We start from the raw sequence: 20,216 nt of genomic DNA, 5'->3' as shown, positions 1-20,216 counted from the left end.
AGTGTGGATGCAGCCCCAGATCTCCTGGGGAAAAAAGTGGGGGCAGAGTCAGGTGATGGTGCTGCAGAACTGCTGGAAGTCCCTCTCCATGAAGCTCTGGCTCTGGAGGAGGTCGTCCTCGGAGGGGAAGTAGGGGAGGCTGTTCTCCTCCTCCTCCAGGGGGAGCCCTGGCTGCGGGGCAGAGGAGGCGGCGGCGGCGGAGGGCTCTTTTCCGTCCAGGAGGGCCCCGCGGGCGTTCTCCAGCGCCCCCAAGTAGGCGTCCATGTCCAGGCAGCAGGGGTCCACCTCGCCGTCGGAGCCCCCGGGGCTGCCCCCCTCCTCCTCCTCCTCCTCCATGCCCACCGAGTCCGAGCGGAGGTGCATCAGGCGGTACTTCTCCCCCATCAGGAACTGGTTGGTGTTGCAGGGGGCCCGCATGCCTTCCGAGCAGCCCCTCCGACCCCCGAGGTTGGCCGGCCGCAGGGAGAGCAGCACCCGGGGGCGCCTGGGGCGGAAGCAGCACCGCGGGGGGCAGCAGGAGGGGGGGCCCGGGCGCGGAGGGCAGGGCGGCGGGCGGAAGGAGCCCGGGGGGCGGCCTCGCCTCCTCCTCGGCGGCCACCCCGCCCACCTCCGCCTCCTGCTGAGGTCCTTTGGGTGGGGGGGCCCCCAGGGACACCCCGCTGCCCCCTCTCCCCCCCTGGGCCCTGCCCGCCTGGCCCCACAGGAGCAGCTCCCCCCGGCGCAGCATGGCAGGGACCCCCGCCAGCCCCCCTCACATCCTCCTCCCCCGAGAACAAGAGCCAGCCCCACTCCTCCTCCTCCTCCTCTTCCTCGAAAGTGCTTGTTCTTTGCTAAGCTGCTTCCTCCTCGGTGGGCTCCTGGACAGCTCCCAGCCCTGGGCTTTTCAGCAACCTTCCTCCTCCTCCTCCTCCTCCTCCTGGGGGCGAGTTCCTTGCTTGGCGTCCTCCTCCCTGGCTCCTCCTCTCCTTGAGGGTTCCTTGCTTGTCCTCCTCCTCCTCTTTCTCGGGTGGGTTTCTAGATAAGCTCCCAGCCCTGGCGTTTCAGCAGCCTTCCTCCTGCTGAGGGAGAGGGGCTTCTTGCTTGGCTCTTTCTTCTTCGGGTGGAAGCCTTACTTGAGGAGACCACCACCTTCTCCTCTCCTCCTGCTGAATGGGGGCTTCCTTGCTTGGCTGCTTCCTCGTCCTCCTCCTCTTCCTGGGGAAGGGGTCCGTTGCTTGTCCCCCTCCTCTTCCTTGGGGTGGGTTCCTTCCTTGGCTACTGCTCCTCCCTCCTCCTCCTCCTCCTCTTCTTCCTGGGGAGAGGGCCCTTGCTTGGTTGCTTCCTTACCTCCTCCCTGCTCTTTGGGGGTGGTGGTCTTTACTTGACCACCTCCTCCTTGGTGGGCTTCCTGAGCCTCCTTCTCCTCTTCCTCCCCTTCCTGGCTTGGCTGCTTCAGGGGATTGGACTGGATGGCCCCTTGTGGTCTCTTCCAACTCTACAATTCTATGATTCTTCCTCTTCTTTTTTTCCTGGGGGAGGGGATCCCTTGCTTATCTTCCCCCTCTTCCTTGGGGTGGCTTCCTTGCTTGGCTACTGCTTCCTCCTCCTCCTCCTCTTCTTCTTCTTCTTCCTGGGGGAGGGTCTTCGCTTGGTTGCTTCTTATTCCTCCTCCTCTGCTTAGGGGAAGGGGTCCTTACTTGACAACGACCACCTCTACCTCCTTCTCCTGGGTGGGCTTCCTGGACAGCCTTCCTCCTTCCTTCCTCTTGTCGGAAGGGTCATTGCTTGGCTGCTTCTTATTCCTCCTCCTCTGCTCCTGGGGTGGGGGTCCTTACTTAACGACCACCTACTCCTCCTAGGCTTCCTGGACAGCCTTCCTCCTTGGGTTCTGCAGCTTTCTTCTTCTTCCTCCTCCTCCTCCTTTGGTGGGTTCCTTACTTGAAGACCACCTCCTCCTCCTCCTCGGTGGGGTTCTTAAACAACTCCCAGCCCTGGAGTTTCAGCAGCCTTTCTCCTCCTCCTCCTTGCTTGGCTCTTTCCTCCTCTTTGGGTTACTTGCTTGAGGAGACCTCCTCCTCCTCCTCTTTCTTGGTGGGCTTCTTGAGCCTTGAAGTTTCAGCAGCCTTCTTCCTCTTCCTCCTCCTCCTACCTTTTCACCACCCTCCTGGCTTTCTTCTTGAGCAGGGCTCTTGTGCAGCTCATCGCCTGCCCTGGAGGTGGAGGAGGTAGAGGCAGGGGCTGCTGGTGTTGGGGGCTGAGGGACAGTTTGATCCCCTTCACCGCTGCTCGCCTCGTCTTGGCTGGAGAAAAGGCAGGGGGGTTCTGCAGGGCTGGCACTGGGCAAGGGGAAATGAACGGGATTGAGACGTCACTGGACTAGGCTTGAGAGAGCAGCGCCTGGGACCGACCTCCTTAAGCACTCTTGGCTTCTGGCAGCTAGACGCGCTGCCTCGCCCACTTATATATATACTGCTTGGAAGGATCCAATAGCAGCCACTGTGGGGGGGGGGGAGGTTGCAGATTTGCACACAAATCAGTTGTGTTGGCAAGGACTAATATCCTGAGTAGTGGAGTCAATTAGGAAAAGTGGGTGCCATTGTTGTTGGTTTTTGTTTGTGTGTCTGTGTGTTTTTCTTCTCATTTTCAGCCTTGTGTTGGTACACCACAATAAATATTGGTTTGGCCCAAACGGCCTGGCAAGTCGTTCATCCGTCTCGCGCTTGCTATGCACGAACCGCGTTTACGCCCGTTCCGCCGAGCGAGTGCTGGGCTTTCCAGGTCTCTTGCGTAAAAGACGTAGCTGGAGCGGGTAAAGGCGTAAACAAATAGAGAGTACGTGGGGGAAATGGCTGTACCTGGCGGCAGTTGCCAAGGGGGCGGGGCCTCCGAGGCGGTCCCTCGTCCAATAGCGGACGGGCTTCTTCTGAGGGAATGTTTTGTTTTGGTTTTTTGCAAACCTTCATCTTAATGTCAATTCAAGCCGCCATTATAGTGTCACATCCCCCCCCCCAGTTTAACGCCTCTTTTAGGCATGTATCTGTAGTACGGAGATAATCCAGTTTGACACCACTTTAATTGCGGTGACTCAGTGCATGGGATTCTGGGTTTTTGAACCATTTAACCTTCCCTGCCAGTGCCACAACAAACTACAGTTATTATTATTATTATTATCATTATTATTAACCTTTATTTATGAAGCGCTGTAAATTTACACAGCGCTGTACATGCAATCTTTTTAGTTAGACGGTTCTCTGCCCTCGGGCTTACAATCTAAAAAGTTCCCAGAATTCCATAGCATTCAGGTTTCACAGTAAAAATGGCGTCAAACTAGATTATTTCTGCAGTGCAGATGCTGCCTTAGTTGTTTCTGGAAGAGCCCACCGAAACAGTTTGGCACAGCTTTAACACTTTAACAGAGCTCTGCTCCGCTCTGGGCCCACAACATACTCCAACTCCCAGAATTCCATAACCTTGAGCCAGAAAAAGTGTTAAAGCTGTGCCAAACCGGGTTATTTTTCCAGTGTGTTTCCCAGTCCTATGAGGTGTTTCCACACTAAGAAATTAAAACAGTTTGACGTCGCTTTTAACTGCCATGACTGTGTCCAACAGGATCCTGGGATCTGTAGTTTGATGACAGACCACCAGACTGAGTACTCCCCAACAAACTACAAATCCCAGAATTCTGTAGGATGGAGCCATTGGCAGCTAAAGTGCTGTCGGACAGCTTTAGAAGAGAAAACGTGGACTGGCTGCCAGAGGTCCTCCTCTTCCTTTCCCAGGGCATGTCCGTCCTACATTTCAACCTTCTGTCCAGGAGGAATGAATGTCACAGTTTTATTGAATCATTTATTGAATCATTTCCTGTATTGCTATGTATTTTATATGTATTATCCTACTAGAGAGGCCCCTTCCCCACCACCTTTCCCTTCTTCTGTGTCTTGTCTTTTTAGATTGTAAGCCTGAGGGCAGGGATCCGTCCAATTGAAAAGATTGTATGTACAGCACTGTGTAAATTTACAGCGCTTTATAAATAAAGGTTAATAATAATAATAACAGTGTCCTCCCTTTTGAGCAGCACTGTATAGTTATAGGAATTATAGATTTTGGACTTCAACTCCCGGAATCCCGGACTGTTGGCCAACATGGCTGAAGCTTCTGGGAACTGAAGTCCAAAATCTCTTAAAGGGCAGTTTGACGACCATTGCTAAGGAAAGGGATCAGGCTGGTAAACCAGTGTGTGTGTGCCTTCAAGGCGTTTCTGACTTATGACGACCCTAAGGCCAACAAGATTTGTTCAGAAGAGGTTTGTCCTTGCCGTCCTCTAAGGCTGAGAGAGTGTGACTTGCCCAAGGTGGGTTTCCATGGCCAAGCAAGGATTCGAACCCTGCTCTAGTTCTACACTCAAACCAAGACGCCCCGCTGGGGGGAAGCTGTTTTGTACTCCATCGTTTGCACTCTTTACTGGAGACGAAAGCAGGACCTACTAAAACAAATGACAGTCTTGGCCCATAGGGCAACCATACTGGCCCATAGAGAAGCACTGGAGAATACTTGCCTATAGGGAAGCATAGGGGAATACTTGCCCATAGGGAATCATTGGGGAATACTTGCCCTTAGGGAATCATAGAGGAATACTTGCCAATAGAGAAACCATATTTGCCCATAGAGAATCATTGGGCAAGTATTCCACAGTGATTTCCTATGGGGAAGTATTTCCCAATGATTCCCTATGGGCAAGTATGGTTTCTCTATGGGCAAGTACTGTCATTTGTTTTAATATGTCCCCCTTGTGGGCCTCCCTGTGGTCAGGGTGACTAGAGGTCCTCCTTTTCCAGCAGGGCATGTCCTCCATTCCAGCCTCCTGTCCAGGAGGAATTCCATAATGTCCTCCATTTTGAGCATGACTAAGAAGCACAGATTTATATTTCTAGCTTTTATTCTGTCATCTACTCTCTTTTTCTAGATTGTCCTCCATTTTGAGCAGGACTCAGAAGCATGAATTTACATTTCTGTATTTTTAACTTTTGTTTTACAATATCGTCCATTTTGTGGTGCCTTGTCCTCCATTGCAGTGAGGACATCTGGTGGCCCTGTGTGCATATGCCATGGCAGTGGTGAGAGGGGCTGGGAGAGGAGGCTTCTCCTCTTTGGCTTTGGATAATTATGACAATCCTTTGGGCTTAGGTTTATGGCCCTCACGTGGGGCTGGCCTGGCCTCCCCCGTTGCTTCTTCCAGATCCATAACAAACTGGACTACCTCAGACTCCAGGAATCCCCTCCTCCTCTTTATTATCCCCTGCTTCAGTTTGCTCTTATTCCTCCCCCTCAAGGTGGCTTTTTTTGTTCACAGTGACACCACAGCTATGTTTTCCATTAATGTTGGTTGGATTCAAGAAATGAAAAGTTCACATTCTGATTTTTTAAAATCACGAATACAGTTGTCCCTCCGCATCTGCAGCTTTGTCTTCTGTAGATTTGATTATTTGTGGATTTGTTTAATATATTTTCTCTATTAGTTTCTAGGTTCTCAAGCAGAGGATGACCTGACATCCTCCTTTTCTGGAACATGTCCTACATTTCAAACCGTATTTTGTCATGCCCTTCATTTTTCTTGAATGTTATTTTGCGGTGCCATCTCCTTCTTTGCAGTTAGGACATTTGATCACCCTGCTCCAAAATAACTTTGTGACCAATCCAAACAAAAATCCATCAATGATACCTTTATTGGCCAACCAAATTGCATAATATACTTATTGCAAGCTTTCAAAGCTCCATGGGCTTCTTCTTTAGTCAAGATGTTACAAACCAAACAGGAGAAAGAAAACAATTGCTGCATGGCCTGAAGGAAGAGGAGCCTGCCTGCAAAATATGTCCTCCTCAGCATACCATCTTTACTAAGAACTGAAACAACATGCAGGCATCTGACTAGTATCTCCAGTTGTTTTTCCCTCCTCCTATCTGGTTTGTAACATCCTGCCTAATGAAGAAGCCCATGGAGCTTCAAAACCTTGCAACAAGTATATTGTGCATTTCAGTTGGCCAATAAAGGTATCACTGATGTATTTTTGTTTGGACTTGTTAAGTGGCCAACACAGCCACCCCTGCATGTTTTCTGTGACCAATGTTTACCCAAAGCTGATTGGCCAAGGACAACGTTCACCAAGGACATTTTGAAATTTCTGCTGGATAGAAGCTTGAAATGTAGGGTGTGATCTGGAAAAGGAGGACGTCAGGTTTGCCATAGGTTGCACTGGAGGACCTAAAGATTCCTAGAGAGAACACTTCTCTAGGCATTTATAGGTACTGCAGGACAATTTTATGGTCAGTTTCCAGCAGGTGTTGACCACAGAGGTCCACTGAAAGATTTAGAGTTCTTATGGGTTTTCTCCTTTTAAAATAGCCCAATATGTTTTGGCCTGTATGAGAAAAAGAATAAAACAACTACAACGTACATGGAAAGTCCTTCCTTGTACTACTCAAATATCCACTTTTATGGAGTGTAGACTGCAACTCCAGAAATTTCTGAGCTATTTTACAAATAAAACTTAATATAATCTTACCTGAAATATTTGTCAACTTAATTTGTTACCAGTAAACTGAATGTAGGAAGGTCACCTGCTATGCATACCTATATCTCAGAGGTGGGACTTGTGTAGCCCTCCAGATGTTAAACTGCAACAGCACTCATTGGCTGGCTGGGATTGCTGGGTCCAGCAGCAAACCAACAATATCTGGAGGGACACCCATTGTTGTCCTTAGTATACAGTACATACTTAGTATACAGTAGTATACACCATCCTTTAGTCATGAGGGAAAGGTCACATATTCAAACCCAAGCTCCTTATATTACCTTACAGGCAAATTCTAAGGACCTTATCACACTAGTGAGAAACAGGATTTAAAGTTGATTTAAATTACAAAAAAACCACAAATGTGGGATGTTTATCACACAACGTTTTGCCAGACTGTTTATCACATGATATTTCGCTGAAAGTAAAAATCTGCCGTTTTTGTCCCTTTTGCCTTCGCTTTATCTTCGTGTTATTTCACTTTGGCAGTTACGCTGTGTGATAAACTTCATTTGCGGGTTTTTCCTAATTTAATTCTAATTTAAATCCCATTTCTGTTTGGGATTCCACGAGTGTGATAAAGTATTAAGACTGAGCTCTGGTGATCTGAAAGTATAAAATACAAGTTACTTTTCTGTTGCTAATGAGAGTTGAAATTTTATTATCCGTCTTTTATTGCTCTTTGCCTCTGGTCCTCACATGGCCAACCAGGGGAGTGGCTTCTGCCTGCATTGAAATCTCTCAGCACCATATCAACTGACAACATTTCATAATGTTGGTCTGTGACTCTAACATTGTTTCCATTTTCCTCTTGTATCGTTTTTAACACCAGCCTGATGAAGAAGCCAGTGAAGTTTTGGAACCTTGCATGATGTATTTTATGCTTTGAAACAGGCCCAATAAAGGTATCACTGGTTTGTGTATTTTGGATTTTGTTGTATTTAATTTCCTCCTGTGTGTATTTGAAATGGCTTTGAAAAAACTGCTGATAAACACATTCACAGAAATCTCCTATCCATTCCCAAAAAAGTGTCTGTATTTGCAAATGCTAGAAGGCATTTGATGTTAGATAATTTGAGTAAAGTGTAGCAAATGTGAATAAAGCAAAGGCTATAGTGTGAATGGGAGGGAAAACCTTTAGCCTCACTTTCATCACACCACTGCATCCCACATACCCATGGATACAGTACACTCCTGGAAGCTTCAGAGAAACAACCTTCTTGTTTTTCTTTCTTTCTTTTTTAAAAGTTACCTCCTCTCATTCAATAAACAAATATCAGTCCTAATAGGAAAAAGCTAGGGTTTAATTGCTTTTAATTACTTAACAGAACAAAACAAAGCAAAAAAGCAAAACAAAAACCCAAGTAAAATAATAAAAAGTGCACCTGAGCACAATTGGATGTCTTTTCAATCACCACAGGGTATCCAGTCATTGTTTTTACATTTCTGTTCCTGGACAACCTGGTCCCTAGCTCAGGGTTGTGCCTGCAAGTTAAACTTGAGTCCTTCTTGAAAATTAAGTGGAGGTGATTCATTTTTATAATAAGACTTTCTTAGTTCAACATATAGAACCTAATAAACTGTACAGTTATACAACTGATCATTATCACTCACAATTTTTTGAAGTTTTAGTTGAGGGTACAGAATCATCACAGCTCAACGGGTTTTTGGAAAATCTCACTAGGAATTCAGAGAATCTGGATACTCTCAGTTGTCTGCCTTAGGGCTGGTTGGCGTGCAAGATATGGGTTTGTTCAATGCAGCTTGACTTTCCTAAGGTATGCATGTGTACTCCACAGACACAACTATAACTTCCTCACAGAGGCAGTCTTGCAATAGTCCCTGCAGACCAGGGGAGGGCAACTGTGGTATGTTTGGACCCCCTGACCCTTGCTGATTGTCAAAAAACAAATAAATGTGTAAGTGGCAAAAACTATCACAACTTTTTTTAAAAAAAATGTCAAACCATATACAGTTCCCCTGCAACATTTTTAAAAGGTGAATTTTAAAGGGGCATCAAGAGGCAATTGCCACTCCCCTATTTGCCTGGGTGTCAAAAACAGCACCTGCCTTTCAGGCCTCAAAGGCCATCCCCAAAGAACAGAAATGTATAGCAATAAGTTGGTGAAGAAACAGTGTCCTCTACTGGTCTTTCACACAAAGGACAGGATAGTTGCACTAAAGGTACAACTTTAAAAGCACACACATTAAAGCTGTGAAATACTTTCAGGTTTAATTCAGCTTATTTGCTGTCTTGTTGAATATATTAGAAAGTACACTGATGAACATGAATACTGGTATAATAAAATAAACCAAGGGTACAGGCTTTCTAGACTGAGGAGTCTCCCTTATCTGAAATGCCAGAAGTGTTTTGGATTTTTGAATACTTGCATATATGTAGGGTGGTATCTTAGAGATGGAACCTAATGAACATGAAATTAATTTGTTTTGTATACAACTTATAAGCATAGCCTGAAGGTAATTTTATAATAGATAATTTTATTATCTATCTGATTTTTGATTGGATAGTTGATGTTGATGTTTTTAATTATTGTTGGCTTATTTTAACCAATTCTATTTTATATGATTACCTATTGTTTTATACATATTTGTAGATTGTATGCCATTGGCAGGTTTTATTTTTATTGATTTGATCATTTGTATGTACAGCGGTGTGTACATTTACAATGCTTTAGAAATAAACAACAACAACAACAACAATAATAATCTATTAAATAATTTTGTGCATGAAACAAAGTTTGTGTACACTGAACCATCAGAAAACAGCCACCCATGTGGAAAATTCTGGATTTTGTAATATTTCAGATTTTGGGATTCCAGATAAAGGAGACTCAGCCAGTACTTTACATTTGAACACATTGCTTCTTTAGCAGAGAGTAAAGAAGCCAGCATATAGTAGAGGGTAAAATGCTGGAGAGAGCCAGTATGGTATAGTAGTCTGAGTGTTGGACTGTGACTGTGTAGAGTAGATTATGGAGATTGTAATGAGGAGCTGTATAATAACCAGGCTGTCACTTCTCAAAGAGAGCTAATGCGGTGTAGTGGTTTGAGCAGTGGACTATGACTCTGATGATCAGAATTTGATTCCTTGCTCAAGCATGGAGGAAGGCAAAGGCAAACCCACTCTGAACAAATCTTGCTACAAAAACCTTGCAATGAGTTTGCCTTAGTGAAACAAGTTTTCCCACCTCATCTCTTATACTGAAGGATTAAGAGTCCTTGCTGCTTGTCACCTAATGCTGGATTCTGTCTGGAGTCACCTTTATCAACCCCTGGCCAAACAATTTATGATACTGCTTAAACGAGACAGACCAAGTTAACATCAAGACTCTGTGTAAATATTTTCAAGTCTTGGCATTCCAGGACACTTACATGAGAATGAACAGTTTCTTTTATTATTCTTTTAGGCTATTCATTAGAAATAGTCATATAGCTAGATTTACATATACATTTCCCAAGGAGCGAAACACAGGAGCAGTACAGATGGGCGGCTGGGTCGGTGCCACAGCAGTTGCATGCTGCGGCACCGGCCTGTACCCTAAAAGAAGCTGCTCTGAGCAGCTACCTGGAAGGGACATTATAGGTGCACTTGTGAGCCATGATGGTGCCCCTTCCGGCCAGCACTGTTTGGGCATTGCACACCACAGACATCATCATGGCATGCGCTGTGTGGATGGGCGCGCCCCATTATGGCAGTGCAGTGGCACGGTAAAGGTTTCCAGTGTGTGAATGCTGTCCAGGCCGGCATAAAGTGCCGGTCTGTCGAGCTCCACAGATATAGTAATATCTAGGCATTTCTACTTCATTATATTCCATAACACTGTAGGCAAGGAGTCTTATACTGTCATATACCCATTGAGATGTACATCCAGACATTTATCTTAATAGGTAACCCATCATCTGTGACAAAACACCATCTCATCTATTGCCTTCAAGGGTTAATCTCCTTAAGAAATTTTTCAACAAACCTTAACTATCTCATTAGCATGTAGGCATGTATCTATCCTAGCCTTACCACCATTGGATCATGTCAAGCATATCAAGGCTATCAGGAACAATCTTCTACTATTTATTTTAAAAGTGTCTTCAGCAGCATTAGAGGCAAGCTAAAAAGCAGCCTGAGTTTTATGACTTTGACTTAGCTCTTTTACTCTCTCCTGGCACCCATGTAACACACTGATGATCAAATCAGAAGCCTAGATCTTATCTTTATGTTTGGTATACTAGAGATCTTTTTCAAGTGCACACTGTCCTTTTAGAATTCTCCACACTACCTGTTCATCAGTTGTCAACTAATCCACCATCTTGCAGGGTTTCCACCAGCCATCCTTTGTGGTTTATGTTTACATATTTTAAGGAAACATCTGGCAGTCTTCCCAGACTTGAAATCTAAATAATTTTTTCCTTCTTTTATTCTAAGACAGAAAATTGGCAGCCACTGTCATTGATCATATGCTCTATATTCCACAGTCTATAGGCGTTACCAGGTTATATGCCTTTTTTAAATGTATAAACAGACTGAGGAGTTGCCAACTAAAATTTGTCCAGCCTCCCCTCCCCGGAGCATGTGGGGGGCCACGTGTGGAAATGACACTTTGGAGCATGCACAGAGAAGATATTTCTAAGCTGGCAATGAAGATTTGTTTGTCTTCTTTTGATAGCCAAATTCACATTGGGCCTACTTTAATGTGCTTTTGTTGTGCTCTGTGTGTGATAACCAATAGCAAATGGGATTGCTTTTGTGGGATGCCAGCACTTTGACCATTTTTGAGCTGGGAGCACATAGGGCCTACGTGTGATAAAGTCCTCTGGTATTTTCCTATAGAGTCCTTTGAGAACAGCTGAAGGAAGGACACAGCATCAAGCCAGAGTAAAGGCATTGTGATGTTTAGGCAATTCTAAATTGCTTAAGTATGCCATAGGAGTTGTAAGATACCTGCAGTATTCATTGACAAGAAATAAAGGGGATCTATCAAGATCCATTTGTCACTCTATGACAGTAATACAGTTTAACAGTTGTTTTAGCCTAGTCAAAACTCATACTTAGCAAAAACCCAGGGGAGAAGCTCAAAGCTAGAATTTTAGTAGTAACTGCATGATACCACGTAAATTGAAATTTATCTTCCAAGACGAGGGAAGAAAGCCCAACAGGAAAAACAGGAAATTTTAACCCAGTAATTGAGAGTGATGATTCAAACTAGTGGTGCCACTAGGGGATGACACCACTTCTCTTCAAAAACCTACCTTTTGGCAGAAACAGGCTGTGGCATTAATTTGTTTCGCTTTAAAATGCTTTAAGAGATTATGGCAGTGGGGTGAGGCTCAGTGGGAGGAAAAAGGAGAGGCCCCAGAATTTTTTAAAAATTAAAATTTCAAATTTCAAACTTTTACATTGATTTTACATTGAAATTTTTAATTTTTTAAATTCTTTTTACATTTTCTTTTAAAAATATCACATTGTTACCAAATATTCACTATGTATATATAAATACATTTAGGATGTGCGTATGATATTATTATTGGAAGGTATAATTTTAATTTTGCTAATTGTTCATGTCACAACTATTAGCTTTACATTCAGTGGTATATGGGAATTATGATTTATGAGTAACATTAGTGCAAAAAAGTATTACTAAGGAGTCTGTATGGTGTGAAATGGGAAGGTGACACCATGAGTTATTGCACCAGGTCACACCAACCCTAGGGATGCAACTTATTCCAAACTCCAGCCTGTATGCTCAGAAAACCTGCCTGCAGCAGCAAGATAGAGCTGGAGACACATTTGGAAACCTGTAAAACTGATCTCAAGAATTTAGACCAGGGGTAGGCAACCTTTTTGAGCCGGGGGCCGGGTTGCTGTCCCTCAGACAACTGGGGGGGCCGAAGTCAAAAAATAAATAATATTTAAAAAATTTTAAAATAAATAAATAAAAAATAAGGCCCGCCGCGGCCGCTGGAGCCTTCCAGGACACTCCGGCGACCGCAATGGGCCCCCTACAGGCCTGCCGCGGCCGCTGGAGCCTTCCAGGAGCGCCCCGGCGACCGCAACGGGCCTCCTACAGGCCCGCCGCTGTGTTCTAAAATGGCGTCGAAGTCTCGCGTGACCTTTCCCATCCTGCCCTGCAACAGGAAAGGTCACGCGAGACTTCGGCCTCCATTTTAGAACTCAAAATGGCGCCCAGAGCAGCGCAGAAGCTGCAGCAGGGGCGGCAATTGGTGGCAGGACCAATTGCCGGGTCCCAAGGCCTCGCTGGGCCGGATCCGGCCCGCGGGCCATAGGTTGCTGACCCCTGATTTAGACTGTACACACTCCAGTGTTGCAAAATTAGGGAAAGGCCCTAGCTGAACACGATATAAGAGATGAGCTATTGACTTTGCTACAAATAATTGCAGAGCTACTGGTATATAGTCACCTACTTTATATATTTTTTAATATAGCCTATGTGCTCCTCTGAGCATTGCTGGCAACATAGTCCCCATGCGCTTTCCTGCTTCCTGCAGCATGGAAAACTACATCCAGGTATTTGAAGTAGGAGATCTGTTCTATCTTGTGACCATCTATAGTCCAGGAATGTTTCCTAGGCTTTCTGACAAATGTTACAATTTGATGAGATGAAACAGAAGCTGTGCCAATATGCTGCCTTCCTTTACTGCTTTCTCTGCTTTAATTGCTCTAGTAAGGCCACCCTTTGGGGTATAGCTCACTTTAGAGGACGTTTCTTCATGCAGCATCCTTATTAAATAGAGTAATTGTCTATCAGTTGAGGATGCCTCCAATTTTCCACAGTATCGTTTGGAATATGGAATCAAAAGCTGCTTTGAAGTCCATGAAGGCAGCATACAGGGAGGTTATGTTACTGGAGAAATATTTCCCAATCAGATGATGTAGTATAAAACATTGATCAATGGTACATCACTTTCCTCTAAAGCCAGCTGGTTTACCTCCTAGTACAGTGGACCCTTGTTATCTGCTGGGGTTTGGTTCCAGGAGCCCCCGTGAATAACAGAATCCGCATATGCGCAAGTCCCATTAAATACAATGGCATAGCAAAATGGTGTCCCTTATATAAAATGGAAAAATCAAGGTTTGATACTTGAAATGTATACTTTTTTTGAATATTTTCAAGCCGTGGATGCTTGACTCCGTGTATAAAAAATCTGTGTATAAGGAGGGCCAACTGTATGTTCTCTTGTTCCTAGCAATCTAGGAGTTTTCTGTGTAAGTGACTTTGCATAGAGTTTACTGATGATTGTATTGAGTAGGCTAATTTGACTGTAGTTTGGTAGATCCTTCTTAGACCCTTTTTAAAAGACCCTTTTAAAAAACAATGACTGCCAGCCCCTAATCTGATGGAGCTTGACTGTGTAAATCAATGCAAGTGAAAAGAGAAGCTAAAATAGGAGCCCAAAAGTTCATATTGTTTTTAATAGCTTGTGATGGAATTAGGTCCTCACCTGGAGCCTTCCCAGATCTCAGGTGGGCTACTAGACTATTCACTTTGACACAGACATTGGAGGTTGTCTAAGATCTTCATTGCCTGCTTCAGTATCTGAATATAATTCATGAAAATGCGCTTCCCAAGTGTTTGGAGTAAGATTTCCTAACTAAATTGTGCCACTGCATTGTATACCTGACGTAATGTGCAGGAAAGCTCAGAATCATTGGATTTAGCAGCCTGAATGAGACATGGCCAATTATTCTTCTTTTTATGCTCCAATAATTGTTTATATTGCCTCTTTTTCTGAAGAAGCTCCAGAACAACTACTGCTGATGAGTAGCAGTAAGATTTCTTTTTAGTTTTGTCCCTTGTCAAACCAATTGTTAAGTCTCAATTGTATGTTTCCGTTATTGGATAATAGCTGATATAACTCCCTGATAAGTGTGTTATAACTATCTAGGAGCATCTCTGGCGACTCAGCTGATAGAGCAATTATTATTTAAGCTGGCGGCCATAACATCAGAACTGCATTTTGCGACTTAATTTTCTGATGTAGTCCTATATTGGTGTAGTCTTAGGGGGCATCTACACTGTAAAATAATGCGGTTTGACACCACTTCAAGTGCTGTAGCTCCATCCTAAGGAATCCTGGGGTTTGTAGATTTACATCTTTAACCTTCTTTTTCAAAGTGTGCTGGTGTCTTACAGAACTACAGATCCCAAATGACAAAGTAGGCTCAAGTCTACAAAAGCTCATGCTACCAACGTCTATCTTTCAGTTAGTTAATTTTTCAGCTAGCTGCAAGATTCCTTTGCATACAGATTCCTGGATTTTCTAGGATGGAGCCCTGGCAGCTAAAGTGGTGTCAAACTGCATTATTTTTATAGTGTAGATGCACCCCTACATATTCATGCAAAAACCAACTGGATTTTTTAAAGCCATGTCTCCCCCCCTCAACCCTAGTGTTTTCAACTGCATCTCCCAGAATCCCACCAGCCATGATGGTAACCTTCACCAAGCTCTTTTGAAGCACAGACTTAAGTAAAACACTGCAGTCCAACTAGTGTTTTCCATTCCTCCTGCCAGTTGACAAGATATCTTGGGCTACATCTACACTGCAGAAATAATGCAGTTTGACACAGGTTTAACCACCATAGCTCAATATTATGGAGTTCTGGGAAGAGTAGTTTTGTGAGATCTTTAACCTTACCATAACTGAAACTAGCCCTTGCCAGAGCCCACAAGAAGCAGTTTTCTACCTTTTAGTGCATATGGCCAAATATGTGACCTGTGGAGAGTAGCTCTGTATGCTTTAGCAACCAAAAAAATTAAAGAAATATATAGCAGAGATGGCCATAAGCTGTAAAGGTGATATATTTAATAACTTTATATTAGTTGTTTACATACATACATACACATATACATTGTGTGTATGTGTGTGTATACTATTTTAAATTTTAATTGCTAAATTTTATAAATTGTAAATTGTTGTATAACCATACAATTGATGCTGGATATATGATATGTATGCATTTTGTTGTTATTGTGGCATTGTTTTATGCAACAGCCATTGGCCAAAAGCAATAACATTTGACTGACTGAGAGCTCTGGTGCCACAACAAATGACAAACCCCAGGATTCCATAACATTGAGCCATGACAGTTAAAAAGTGGTCTCAAACTGGATTATTTCTGCACTATAGATGCAGCCCTGGCATTCCTATATAATTACCGAAAGGAAACAAGCCAGCAGCCTTTCCCAATGTAAGTGGAAAGCTCTCCCAGAGCCCTTCCTTCTATCATCCTCGCAGGCAGGGCCTTCAAGCCCCTCACACAGAGAGCAAAAGGAATAAAAACTCTCCTGAAAGAGGGAGAAAAGGGGCTTAGAAAAGTTACTTTTTTGGGAGTACAACTCAGGGAAGGCCACAGCCACCGTGGCCAGCCGCCATATCGGCTGAGGCATTCTGAAGCTGCTTGAAATCCTGCAATGCCTTAAAGACAACAGGGGATCAATTCTTCCCTTGGCATATGTATGTGAATTATATATATATATATATATATATATATATATCAACATACATATGATATACAAAATTAAATGAAAAAGCACAAAATAAACAGCCTCTATCTATCTATCTATCATCGATAGCCAATATATCTATGTATCTATGTATATATACTAGTTCTCGATATGTAGAGAGAGAGAGAGAGAGAGAGAGAGAAGAGGAGGAAAGGACTGTTTATGTATTTTTATTTAATTATATGTGTGTGTGTGTTTGTAACAAAATAAACAGTCCACCCTGCCTCCCTCTCTCTCTCTCTCTCTCTCTCTCTCTCTCTCTATCTATATATATAATTAAATAAAAATACATAAAATAAACAGTCCTCTATCAGTGTATTTATCTATTGAGAGCTAGTCTATCTAAACTATCTATGTATATATACTGGCTCTTGATATATATATATATATATATATGTATATCAAGAGCCAGTATACACATACATATATATGGGAATGTTTATATGTGTGCGTGAGCCCTCAAACCTGAGCCCGGGTATATATATGGATGGTTTATTTTGAGAGTGTATGCATGTGATACACACACAAACAGAGAATATGAATGTATTCTCTGTCTTCTCCCAATATATATTTATAAAGGATGGTTTGAGTGTGTGTGTGTATATATATATATATATATATATATAGTCTTTGTGTGTGTATACACACACATATTATCTATCTCTATACTCTCAATATACAACTATATATAAAGGATGTATATATATATGTAGTCTGTGTGTGTGTGTGTATATATATATATATGCATGCACACATGCTTGCACACACACACATTATCTCTCTATATACTCAGTATATATCTCCATATAAAGGATGGTTTGAGAGTATATAAATACATAGTCTGTGTGTATGTGTATGTGTATATGTGTATATATATATATATATATATATATATATATACATGCTCTCTGTGTGTGTGTGTGTGTGTGTGTGTATATATATATATATATATATATTCATATCCTCTCTCCCTATATATATTCTCAATCTCTCTATAAAGGGCAGTCTGTTTTGGGCCTCGAGGGGAGGGTCTGTGCCCTCCTCCCCTCAGCCTCTTGGACGGAGGCGCAAGGGTTGCTGGGAGACTCTCCCTCTCTCTCTGGGCGGAGGCGTCGCCGTCGCGCGTGGGGCGTGGGGCTGCCTCTTCCTCCTTCCTGCCTTCCTTCCTTCCTGTCATGCTTTCTCTGGCGCTGCGAGAATTGCATCATTCGTGGCCGGCCGCCGGCTCCTGCTGCTGCTGCTGCTGCTGCTGCTGCTGCTGCATCGGGTGGGCCTCCAGGAGGGTGAGTCGGCGGGCCCCCCTCCCAGGGGATGAGGCTTTGCTTCTGCTTGCCCTCCTGGGCTAGTGGGCGGCATTTCAGGGCGAGAGGGACAGTTGGCGGCGCCCCGTGGCTGCCTGGGAAAGCCCTTATCCCCATTCCAGTATTTGAGGGTCAGTTTCCCTTTCTCTCAGGGGACCAGGTCATGCCCTACATAGAATCACAGAGTTGGAAGAGACCACAAGGCCATCCCGTCCAGCCCCATCCTGCCCTGCAGGAAATCCAAATCAAAGCATCCCCTGTGACAGATGGCCTTCCAGCCTCTGCTTAAAGACCTCTAAGGAAGGAAGGAAGGAGTGTGTTCCACTGTCGGACAGCCCTTACTGTCATTTAAGAAAGTGGATAAGAAGAAAGCCAGCTCATCTGAGACGTGGCACTGGAGAAGAGTGCTGGGGATACCATTTGTTATTGTTATGTGCCTTCAGGTCATTTCTGACTTAGGGCAACCCTGTCAAGGGGCTTTCTTGGCAAGATTTGTTCAGAGGGGGTTTGCCATTGCCTTCCTCTGAGGCTGAGAGAATGTGACTTGCCCAAGGTCATGCAGTGGGTTTCACAGCTGAGATGGGAATTGAATTCTGGTCTCCAGAGTCGCAGTCCAACGCTCAAAGCACTGTGCCATGCTGGCTCTTAAGGATACTGTGGACAGCCAAAAAGACAAACACATGGGTCCTAGAACAGATAAGTCGAAAATACCTTTAGAAGTCACAATGGTTAAATTGAGGCTCTTGTACTTTGGCTGCATCATGAGAAGGCATGAATCATTAGAAAAGGCAATAATGCCAGGAAAGCTAGAAGGCAGTAGAAAAAGAGGAAGACCGCAGGCCAGGTGGATGGACTCAATCACGGAGGTTATGGGTATGAATTTATAGGAGCTAAGCAGAGCAGTGGAGGACAGGGGGGCTTGGAGAGGTCTCATTCACAGGATCACTGTGAGTTGGGGCTCACTCAAGGGCAGTTACACACACACACTCACACTCTCCACTATTCATGGTGTAATACCCATTCATCATTCTAGCTGATCTGCCATATGGTGGCAGTGGGAGAATCTTAGCATGTATCCACAATGCAGAATTAAAGCAGTTTCATTCTACTTTACCTGCCATGACTCTGTCCTACAGAATCCTGGGATTTGTAATTTGTTGAGCTTGGACTGTCAGAGAGCTCTGTAGGATAGAGTCATGGCTGTTAAAGTGGTGTCTAACTGCTTTAATTCTGCTGTGTAGATGCACTCACAGTTTACCTTGCAAGACATCACACTGCTTATTGCGTTCCTCATGTTGCTGTGGTGTAGTATTCCTCCAACCCAGTGCTCTCCAGATGGGATGGTATCCAGTGTCCATCATCCCCAGGGCTAGGGAAGATAGGAGTACTAGTCAAACACATCTGGAGACCTTCATAGTTTGCTTTCGTGTTATGTTATCACCCTGCATTAAATATTTATTCTCATGTTTTTCAATGCTAAGAGTCGCCATTAATGCTTATAGTTAAAATTTATTCAGATTTGAGGCAAATTAAATATCTTACTTACCAGTAATATTTTTTGAGATCTGTACCTAAACCTGTTTTTTTTGTCTGAAATCCTGTTCTTTTTTAGAGCACAGTTTTCTATAACATTGACCTTTAAAGGAACATGGCTGTCATGTTATAGCAGAACTTACTGTAGGTAAAGGATTTAGGAGGCAAAGGATTTGGCTCCCTCCCCACACAACCTGGCCATTGATTTATATAATAAAATCTGTATATTTCTTTTTGCCTTACGTGAAATGACCTAGCATGAAGAGAATCAAACATATGGCACATTGTCTGGGTGTTTATGCCTGCACATTTCTCTGTGTATGTTCATTCAGACATATTTCATTTGAGGACAGAAGTTTTGCCTCTTTTGTAGATCTTCTTAATTTGTGTCTCTTACATTCACGTTTCCAGGCCTGCTTCAAATAAGTGTTTTTGTTTACTTGAAGTTAGAATAGTCCTTCTTGGTACATGAATGCTTTTCTATCAGCTGTTGCTTTCATTCCTGCATAAATGTGCAGGTTGCCTAAACTAACCTTTTAAAAAAGAAGCCCCTCAAATTAATTTTTCACAAATTATGCTGATGGTTTGAAAAATGTTCTTCATAATGAGAAGCTTCCCTGTCTAGTTCCCTTGTGGAGACTCTAATTTGCTCTCGGTCCTGTTTGTATATTCTCCTTTTCTTTGTTGTTGCTCTGTGCCTTCAAGTAGTTTTCAACTTATGACAACCTTATCAAAGGGCTTTCTTGGTAAGATTTATTCATAGCAGGCTTGTCATTGCCTTCCCCTGAGGCTGAGAGTGTGTGACTTACCCAAGGTCACCCAATGGGGTTCATGGCTGAGTAGGGAATCAGACCCTGATCTCTAGAGTTGTAGTGCTGAGGGGTGTGTTGACATATCTCCCCATCGTTTGGCCTCTGAGGGAGAGAGAAGGCTGGCCCAGTACCATCAGGGGCTGGCCTGAAGAAAGAGGCTCCTCCCTCCCCAACTGTCATCTTTCGGCCTCTGAGGGAGAGAGAAGGCTGGCCCAGTACCATCAGGGGCTAGCCTGAAGAAAGAGGCTCCTCCCTCCCCAACTGTCATCTTTCGGCCTCTAAGGGAGAGAGAAGGCTGGCCCAGTACCATCAGGGGCTAGCCTGAAGAAGAAGAGCCCTCCCTCCGGTCCATCTGCCTTGGTCCAGGCCTCAGAGGGAGAGAAGAATACTGGACCTGATCCCCTCCCCCCTCACCATTCCCTTCTCCTTTTGTGTCGTGTCTTTTAGATTGTAAGCCTGTGGGCAGGGAACTGTCTGTTATC

General features: G+C 44.0%; 1 protein-coding gene across 2 annotated transcripts in view; it reads left to right on the top strand.

Moving 5' to 3' along the window:
* Positions 1-20,216, top strand: part of IARS1 (isoleucyl-tRNA synthetase 1) — a 150,244-nt gene that overhangs the window by 11,730 nt on the left and 118,298 nt on the right. The window contains exon 1 of one of the 2 annotated variants that reach the window (XM_089523623.1): positions 17,254-17,371. The exons of the other annotated variant lie outside the window; for it this stretch is intronic. The gene's annotated coding sequence lies outside the window, so the exon portion shown is untranslated. Of the gene's footprint in view, positions 1-17,253; positions 17,372-20,216 lie in introns of those variants that run through there. 2 annotated transcript variants of the gene reach the window in all.

Source organism: Sceloporus occidentalis, unplaced genomic scaffold (genome assembly GCF_023333645.1).
Source record: "Sceloporus occidentalis isolate IW3139 unplaced genomic scaffold, rSceOcc1.0.p SCAF_1, whole genome shotgun sequence".
NCBI lineage: Eukaryota > Metazoa > Chordata > Lepidosauria > Squamata > Phrynosomatidae > Sceloporus > Sceloporus occidentalis.
Note: the sequence above shows the minus strand (reverse complement) of the source record. Positions and strands in the feature narration are given on the sequence as shown.